The sequence below is a fragment of the Panicum virgatum genome, chromosome 8K, assembly GCF_016808335.1.
Source record: "Panicum virgatum strain AP13 chromosome 8K, P.virgatum_v5, whole genome shotgun sequence".
In the NCBI taxonomy this organism is placed as follows: Eukaryota; Viridiplantae; Streptophyta; class Magnoliopsida; order Poales; family Poaceae; genus Panicum; species Panicum virgatum.
The window spans coordinates 2,470,873-2,480,577 of NC_053143.1; positions in this window are offsets into that span (position 1 = coordinate 2,470,873).

Below are 9,705 nucleotides of genomic sequence, written 5' to 3' on the forward strand. Positions count from 1 at the left end.
TTGGTAGTGTTAGGTTTTCCTTTCTGTCTTCGATTTGCATCAAATTGTTTCGATCTGTTCTGATTCTTTTGATTCGAGGACGAATCCTTCTTTCCAACACTCGATCCACACACTAGATCGGCTCTTGATACCATTGTTAGATCAATTGGATCGACTAGGGTGTAAATCAAAAGGGAGAACTCACTTTCTGTTGGGGAAAACATTGCTTGTAGCCCATGCCGCATCCATGGCGCCGTACAGCGGCGTCGTGGGTACGCAGGGGTGGTGGCGGCACGGTGCAGTGGCCGTTGCAGGGTCGCCGGAGATGTGAGGTCGACGACGGTGTGGCGCAGGGGCGGCGGGCTTCCCGTCACTTCAGTGCCTCGCGTAGATCGGGTCGCGACTAGGGTTTTCGTTGGGGTAACAGAACGGCGGCGAACCTCGTGTCCCGAGCCACCAACCCCACCTCTATCTTTTATATGGCACTGCGCGATGGGAGCCCACCGGCCATGTTGGGCTGGGCGTCCCCGATCAGGACGCGAGTCAAGGGCCCAGTTGGCCGTTGGGCCAACTGGTGGAGATCAATCCAACATGGTGCAGACTTGGACGAGGATGATCTCTTTTCTGCCTCTAGTCTTCTTGCGTCCTCCCGCCCCACCGCTGCCTCCGCCGCTGGGCCCTGGTGAAAAGAGAGATCACTAAAACAACAATAAGAATCTCACCCTAGAAGTCGCCGGTGGTAGTGAGCTTGATGGCGGCTGGCGATCTGATGATGGACGGCGGGTTCGATGACGGCCGGCAATCTCTCGACTCTAGTGTGGCCGCACGCCGCCTTCCTGGCTTCTCCTCTCGTCAAGGCAGGAGGTGCCCGGCGTCGGCATCTCCGGCTGGAGGCACGCCTCGGCCCCCGGCTCCTTCACCTGGCTGCTCTCGTGGAGGAAAAGAAGGCCCCTGGCGCCGGCGGCGGCTTGGACCTGGCTTCGTGCGCCGGCCTTGAATCCCCATAAAGAAGCTCCCTGGCTTCTCCCACCCGACGCCGCCGGTGGCCACTTTTTTTGTTGAGGAAAACCCGGGCAAGTCATTCTTATAAGGCAGCTAACAGAGTCAAAAATATCTAGATGTATCCTTATCCGGCCGCGACGCGCTTAACTGGCTGCTCTCGTTGAGGGCCTCCAAATCTCTTTAGCTGCAGTCAAGTTATGCTTAGACGCATGGTCGCCATTATTTCGCGTCGCATGCCTAGCTTGACTGTACATCGGGTGTCAGGGCCGTAGGGATGTTGCCGCACTCACATGGTACGTCGAGCTATCGCTGCCGAGGCGCCGGCTCTTGGGTGCCTCCGGCGACAAGAACTGTTATATATGTCACCGCGGTAGCACAAATGTCCAAACCATCACTTCAACACGTATTGATGCGCAAGAACTTCTTGCTGCGTCACACATGCTTCTGGCCACCATCACCCATACGTGCAACAGCCACTACAGGGCCATGCAAGTTTGAGATTAATTCATGAGTTCCTGCACGAGAGAGAGGGGATCGACATCGTAGATGCATCTTCTTATTTATAATAAAACTCTATGGGCAAGTAACATCTGCTCCATATATGTTTTATTGGATACTTTTGTACATCTTTTGTGGTGCACACACTACAGCGCGGCCTCCTGCCACTGCCGCTTGTGATACTACCCTATTTTACATGTGACTCTTGTCACAGTGCATATCACGCAGCTGCCGCCCGGGTTGCTCAGCATCCAGACGAGTGTAGAAGTAGCGCCGGTGCACATCGTTGCCTTGTTCTGCGGCCATCGCTGATCTGTTGTCGCAGCTGCCGTGGAGTCACCAGCGCTGCGCATGTAGGCTGCTTGGCTGTGCTTAAGGCATGTTCGTGTTGGGGCAGAGTTGGCGAGGCCATGTCGAAGCTGAGCCACCGCCTGTATGTCCTTCAGTTTCTTGATAGTTCTACACTAGGTACGCACACACGAGCGGTACCGCCACGAGCGGTCTGATCTCATCAACATCTTCTTTTGTGCCATCTTGCCCAAGCTCCCTATAAATGTTAGCACGCAGGAGAGACACAGGGAAGCCGGAGAGAGAGGGTGGAAAATAAATTTAAAAAAAGTTTATTGGGAAGGATACTTAGCGAAAGTTCTTGCTAGCTTCCCTGACATGGTTGGAGGCTTGTGTTAGGGCCGCGTAGCTGCTACGGCATTGGCCAACTAAATGTCGTGTCTCCGACATGCGGTGAAGAAGCCATACCACTTGGCAGAGAAGTATTTATCAATCTAGTCACGACCACCTTGCTGCTGTGGTGCTAGCCGACCGAATTGAAGGGTTTCACAGCTTGGCACCATCCCGCATTGGTGCGCCGCACTGCTCCCATCAAAGCAAAGCGAAAAGAACCTGCAATGCTTAAGAAAATAGCATACACGTTGGTTAGCCATGGAGAAAAGAAAGCATCCAATGCAAGCTGGATTGAAAGGGACACATTTTTGTTGAATTCTAGAAAAAATGTTGGCTCTCTCGCTGAGTGTTAGCTATGGGAGCAACTTAGGATCGGACTCCCAAAGGACTGAGTCATCTGCCGCTGTATGATCATAGCGATGATGGGATCAACCTTGCCACCTGAGTATATGTGAGTGTGGACATCATGCTTCCACGACTCTGCTGGAGGTGATGGGAACTATGGCTTGAGTCTCCTTCACATTGAGTAATACCACAACCCGCTCACCCCCTTGGCATAGGGACATATGTATGGTTGCATTGATATAGGAGTCTATAGTATAAAGGCTGAGGGAATTTTTGCCATTACTTTTGCTGAGGATGGTGAACAGCAAGCTTCCGCCTTCCGCCGAGATCGGACATGCTTGATACTTGAACTGGGGCCATCTTCTTTGGAGGCTTCTGATTATTGAATTTGAGGATCATCTTCTTGATTTTTTTATTTGGTCATCTTCTTTGGAGACCTTTTGACACATTAATCTTGAATCTTGAGGCTTGCCACGATCTCAAGGAATTTGGAAGACTGCCATTCACCTATGTGTATCTAAGTGAATCCTCACATGCACTTTTTTTTCTTTTGGTCCCCTTGTTTTCACATCCCAGGGATGGCAAGTGGCTGCACACTGAATGGAACTTGTGTTGCACCAGGTAGCCCTTTTCTTGCTCCTCTCCTATAGTCTTCCCTGGAGTGTGTTGCCCCTTAGGCCAAGAAGCGCAAGGAGCATGGTCCCCTCGCTGCTTAGTAGTAGCCCAAGTCATCTCCCCACTACCACCAGTAGAGCGCGCTCGGCATGAGCTGCACACGTTGCGTGGAGGGGCGTCGGCTGCAAACTCCACTTTGAGCATTTTCAGACAGTCTTGTGGCAGTTCCAACTTGCGCTGCAGCTAAACTCTCCATGGGGATAGCCATTTGTTTTTTTAGGACATGTGAGGTCCAGTTTTGAAAGAGAGAAAGAAGAAAAAGGGGGTGGCCAAGTAATGCAATGGCGAATGCAGACTGACCACCTACGAGGCAAGAGGAAGTTTATGCAAAATATTTTTTTAAGAACCTGCCGTTGATTGGAGGACATGGCCAAGCTCCTTGATGATCCACCAGTTGGTAGGCGCCTCCATCATATGCTTGCTCGATGATGTACGGCCCCTCCCACTTGGGCTCGAATTTTCCTTTCGTCTTGTGCGTGACGACGATGGGGCACCGAAGCACGAGCACCAGCTCGCCCCTCCTGAAGGCACGTTGCTTGACAAGCTTGTCGTAGGCTCGGGCCATGTTCTGCCGATATAGCTCCAAGTCTTGTACAGTGTGAAGACGCTCCTCTTCTAGGGAATCAAGCTCCTGAAAACAAAGCCGAATCTGTTCGTCTTGAGTAAGACCATTACGTAGAGCCACACGTAGTGACGGTAGCTGGATCTCTAGGGGCAAAACTGCTTCACACCCATAAACAAGAGAGTACAGAGTGGCTTGCGTTGGGGTACGGACCGTGATGCGGTACGCCCAGAGAGCTTCAAAGAGGCGGCCATGCCAATCTCTTCGGTGTCTGTGCACCGTCTTCTTTAGGATCTTGCCGAGCGTCTTGTTGAACGCCTCGATCATCCCATTAGCTTGAGGGTAGTAGCCGGTGGAATAGTTCCACTTGATCTTGTATTTCGCCATGAACCTGTGCATTTTACCTGACCTGAAGGCCTTGGCGTTGTCAGAGGTGATGCGGTGTGGGACTCCGAAGCGATATATGATGTGTCGCTCCAGGAAGTTGATGGCGTTGTCGCTCTTCACCTCACGCAGTGCTACAACTTCCACCCACTTGGAGAAGTAGTCCGTTGCAGCGAGGATGAAACGGTGGCCCGACGATGAAGGAGGATCGATGGGGCCGATGACGTCAATGCCCCAGGCGTCGAACGGCCACGAGGGGACTGTTGGATGAAGAGCGATCGGCGGTTGGTGCTTGAAATTGCCATGAACTTGACAACTATGGCAGGTTCTAGCCACCCTTAAGCAGTCTGCCATGATGCTGGGCCAATAGTATCTGGCTAACCGGATACTGTGATACATCTTTGGTCCACTTTGATGTCCTCCGCAGACTCTGTGATGCATCTCCTTCAGGACTTGGTCAACTTCACTTCGATTGATGCACCGAAGTAGGACCTCCTGTCCATAGGATTGCATGTAGAGAACGCCGGCCTTGTAGACATAGGAGGGGAGTCATCGTTGCAGTTGGCGCCTCTTCACCGGATCGTCGGGGAGGCTACCGTGCTTGAAGTAGTCGAGGAAGGGTGTGAGCCAGTCGGCTTCTTCAACGGCGTTGGTTGTGATGGTGTTGACTTCATATTCCTCTGGAATGAGCTCCAGGATGGTAGGGAGAAGCCATCTCTCCTCGACGGTGACTTGTGCAACATCTCCTTCAGGAAGAACAAGTGCAGCAGCAAGCTTCGCCAAGGCATCGGCCGGTGCATTCCTGCTTCGTGGAATGTGAACAACTTCAACATGTTTGAATTTCTCCATGAGCTTCCGGGCTGCTTGGTAGTATGGCACCAGCTCCGGCTTCTGGACTTCATAGATTTCATTGACTTGCCGAACAATGAGCTGCGAGTCTCCATGAACTCGCAAAGAACGTACCTCCATGGAGAGGGCGAGGAGAAGCCCGAAGATGAATGCCTTGTACTCTGCCTCGTTGTTGGAGCACTCTTCTTTTAGAAGGGAGAATGAGTGATACATTACTCCCCCTTGTGGGGTCTTGAACACCAATCCGGCCCCCACTCTTCGCTTGGGGGCGCCATCTGGGTCAGCATCCATGCGAGAAGCGCCGTCGAAGTAGAGCTCCCATGGGGCTTCAAGCTCGGTGGAGAAGACCTCTTCATCGGGCAAGTTGGTGACGAGTGGCGAGTCATCTGGCACTGGATGTGCCGCTAGGAACTCCGCCAAAGCCTGCCCCTTCACCGCTTTCTGTGGGACGAAGGTGATGTCGAACTCCATCATGAGGAGCACCCATTTTCCCAGTCGCCCTGTGAGTACAGGCTGACTTAGCACATACCTTATGGGGTCCGCTCTTGCAATGAGCTGGACTTGGTGTGCCAACATGTAATGCCTTAGCTTCTTCAAGGCGAAGATCAGTGCCAAGCACAACTTCTCTATGAGAGAGTAATTATGCTCGGCACCCACCCTGGTGCGGCTTAGGTAGTAGCACGCCACCTCCTTGCCCTCGTCATTGTGTTGTGCGAGCAAAGCACCTAACAAGGATTGCTGCGCCGCGATGTAGAGGATGAGAGGGCGCCCTTTTACAGGAGCAGCCAGAACAGGGGGATTAAGGAGGTACCTTTTAATACCATCAAACCCCCGTTGACATTCTTAATCCCAGACGAATGGTGCGCCTTTCTTCATGAGCTTGGAGAAGGGTTGAATGCGTCCGGAGAGGTTGGAGATGAAGCGCCGAATGTAGGCTAGCTTCCCCGGCAGTGACTTCAATTCCTTCAATCCTTGTGGTGGGGGCATCTTTCTTATCGCCGTGATCTTCTTTGGCTCGATCTTGATGCCTCAATGCCGAACCACAAACCCGAGGAAGACGCCTGACTGGACAGCGAAGGCGCACTTGAGAGGGTTCATCTTGAGTTGATGTCGACATAGTCGTTCAAAGACAACCCATAGGTCGTCTTGGTGGTCTTTGCGATCCTTGGTCTTTACGACCATGTCGTTGACGTAGCACTCCACCGATTGGTAGATCAGGTCGTCAAGGATGTACGTCATGGCACGCTGATAGGTGGTGCCGGCATTCTCCAACCCGAACGGCATGACGGTGTAGTAGAAGTTGCCCCTGGGCATCCTGAAGGCGGTGTCGAGGGCGTCGACCGGGTCCATCTTGATCTGGTTGTAGCCTAAGGATCTGTCCATGAAGGACAAGGTGTTGAATCCCGTCGTAGCATCAACCACCATCTCAGTGATGGGCAAGGGAAAGTCATCTTTTGGACAGGCCCGGTTTAAGTCGCAAAAGTCAACGCAGACTCGAACCTGTCCATTTTTCTTCTCCACCAGGATGATGTTGGTGAGCCAGCAGGGGTACTGTATCTCCTTGATGAAGCCTACCTTGATGAGCTTGTCCACCTCGGCGATGACTTGATCTTCAAACTCCGGTCGAAGACGTCGCGCCGGTTGCTTGACGGGATGAAATTGCGGGTCAATCGCCAGCTTGTGCGTGGTGACGCAAGGATCAAGCCCCGACATCTCCTTGTAGTTCCAGGCGAAGCAATCTCGGTACTCCATCAAGAAGTTCCGGTAGTCCTCCCTTTCTTCCTCCGATAGCATGGCGCTGACGAAGATGGGCCTCCTATCATCCTCTGTCCCGAGGTTGATCTCCACGAGCTCGTCGACTGTGGGCTGGCCTCCATCTTCAAGTTGTTGAGGAGCTGATAAAGCATCCAGCTCCTCATCCATCTCGATGGCTCCCGCCTCTATAGGTTGCTGTTGGCGCTTGACGTAGTGCGAGCAGCCAGCATCACCTCCCGAAGAAGCTGTTATGGTGAGACAATGAACCTGGTTCACGTAGAAGTGCTCATCTTCATCGTCGGAAGTGTCCGTGTTGCAGTAGCCGAGCCCGAACCTTGGCTGAACCTTCCGCCTCCTCCTGACGAAGTTCTCTGCTTGTCCCCACCATTCCTCGCACACAGGTGGTGGCGGCGGCATCCTGTTGTTTTGCCGAAGAGTGATCCCGGCCTTCTCCAGTAGGCGAGCCATCCGTGGCTCAGCCTTCATGGTCATCAATACCTCCTCTGCATCAGGGTTAGGATCAGGCAATTCAATAATAGAATCACACTCCTGTACCTGTGGCACTTTGTAGAAAATGGTTTGAGGTGCAGCACTGGAAGGACTTGGGATCGCCCAGACTTCTAAGGGAGTTGCTACTGATACGTACAACGATGGGGGCTGCACGCATTGAGCACCCTTCACGACGTCTTCTATCTCAGCTACCCTCTTCTTCACAGCTCCTCCAGATGCTGGTATGGCTTCCTCATTAGGACTCCAGTGCGCCTAGGGAGTGGTACTCAATGGCGCATCACCACTGTTGATGGGTGGATTGCTGTCGTGGATACCTGCATAGCTTTTGAGGGTTAGGGGAGTCGTCGCTGAAGTCGTGCTAGTCGACAGCTTCTCCCCGGGTGAGGGGACGAGAGTCAACAAAGGCTTTGCTGTAGACCTCAGCATGATTGGCGCAGACGTGGAGGGCCTCGCCTTCAGAAGCAAAGGCGTGGATGTCGATGTAGCCGTGTTTCCTGCACCTTGAGATGTCGAGGCAGTGGAGACTCCCGACTCTGTTGAAGATGAGGATCTGGAGCCATGAGACGTAGATAGGGATAGGTTTCCTCGCCTGTCACTTCTTGAGCTCGGAGTAGCTGCTTTCTTCATGGAGGGAGAGTATAAACTCTTCACCTCGGAGGCTGACGACATGCCGGGCTTCAATACTATGTCTGCTGCGGGCGCAGCTCGACCTAGCTGATGCTTGCACTCGTCGACTGGGAAGTAGTACTTGGCGTCTGCGTGGTAGGACTGCTGGGTGGCGTAGGGGGTGAGGTTGCCGATGATGCGTTGCTGAGTCCCGTGGCCATCAAGGAACTTCAGGCATTGGTGCAGAGTAGACGGCACCACTCGATACTTGTGGATCCACGGTCTTCCCAGGAGCGCCGAGTATGAGGTGTTGGCTTCGATGACGAAGAACCGCACCTTGAAGCTGAACGTGGACATCTGGATCTTGACGGTGATCGCCCCCAGTGTAGTCGTGCCATTGTTGTCGAAGCCGCAGATGACCACGTCAGTGGGCTCCAAGTCGTCCACCGTGAAACCAGCCCACGTCAAGCTCCAGACGGGCAGGATGTTCACGGCGGACCCGAGGTCGATGAGGATTCGCCGAAGATGCGCAACTCCGATGTTTCCCTCGATGTAGAGCGGGCGATTGTGATCGCCATCGTCGACGACGTTGTCTTCCTCCTCGAAGGTGATCTCATTCACGAACAAGGGGTTCGTGAAGAGCGGATGCTTGGCCATGGCCACTTTATAGAGTTCTGGATCTAGAAGTGCTTTCACGAGGGCTTCTCGAAGCTCCGGCACCAGCATGAGAGCATCATAAACGCTCAACAGAGCTGGTATTCTCTTGAGGTGGGCGATGACGTTGTAGTCGATATCTTGGAACTTTTCTTTCTTCACATCGGATGCCCCAGTGTGCGATTCTGGCGGGGCAGCTTCTGCAGCTTTGTCTGCTCTTGTGGGCTTGGGCTTGGGCTTTGGCAGCTCCGGCAGCACCTTCCCTCCTCGCAGGTTCATGTTGACTTCAACTGCGTCCCCATCTTGCTCGTCATCAGCATGCAGTGCTTGTTGCTCCTTGGCGGTGAACACCTCTTCGGACTCTGAATTGGTGTTGTCGAGGATGACATTGCACGTCGCCACATTAAGAGGCGAGGCAGCGTTTGCTTCTTCCCGCTCTTCTTCATTTGTCGATGACGTTTGCCCCCAGCCCTTAGGCAAGAATTGCTCCAAGGTGGGCAGCACGTAACTCCTTCGGGGAAAGGGTGCATCTCCCTCTGACTTGGGGACGAACCGCGGTGGTGGCCGCCGCTTACTTGGGTCCGGCCGCCTTCTTGTTGGAGTAGCGTATGGCGACGTAGCTTGGTGAGGGTGCCACGGGTGAGGCGTGGTTGGACGTGGTCGACGCTGCACAACAGTCCATGTCGGATCTTCATCAGCACGGGGCGCTCTTGTTGTTGTAGTGGAAGTCGTTGGAAGCACCAAGGCTGCAAGCTTGTGCTCGACTTGGGTTAGCGGCACCCATGTCTCTTCACGCTCGCCTCCTCGCCTTGGTGGAGACTGCGTCTTTACGGTCACCACATTGACCGAATGGTAGTCGGGGTTGATGGCATCCGCTTCCAGGTTCACCCTCTTCTCGTTGATGGCTCTTTGGAGCCACTCCTTGAAGGCGATGCAGTCCTCGATGACATGACCAACATACCTGTGATACGGGCAGTATAGCGGATTGTTAGTCATATTTACCTGATTTGGCCTCCGCGGCTCTGGTAGGTTCAACGCCTTGTGCTCCATGAGCTGATTGAACATCCCCTCCACCAACTCGCGCTTGAAAATGTACTGCTTCTTGAGGAGTTCTTGGATGGAAGGACGCGGCTTGCCTCCCGCTTGTTCACTCCGGGCGCCTAGGATAGGCACCTGGCCGTGAGGTGTGGTGGAGAAGGCTCATG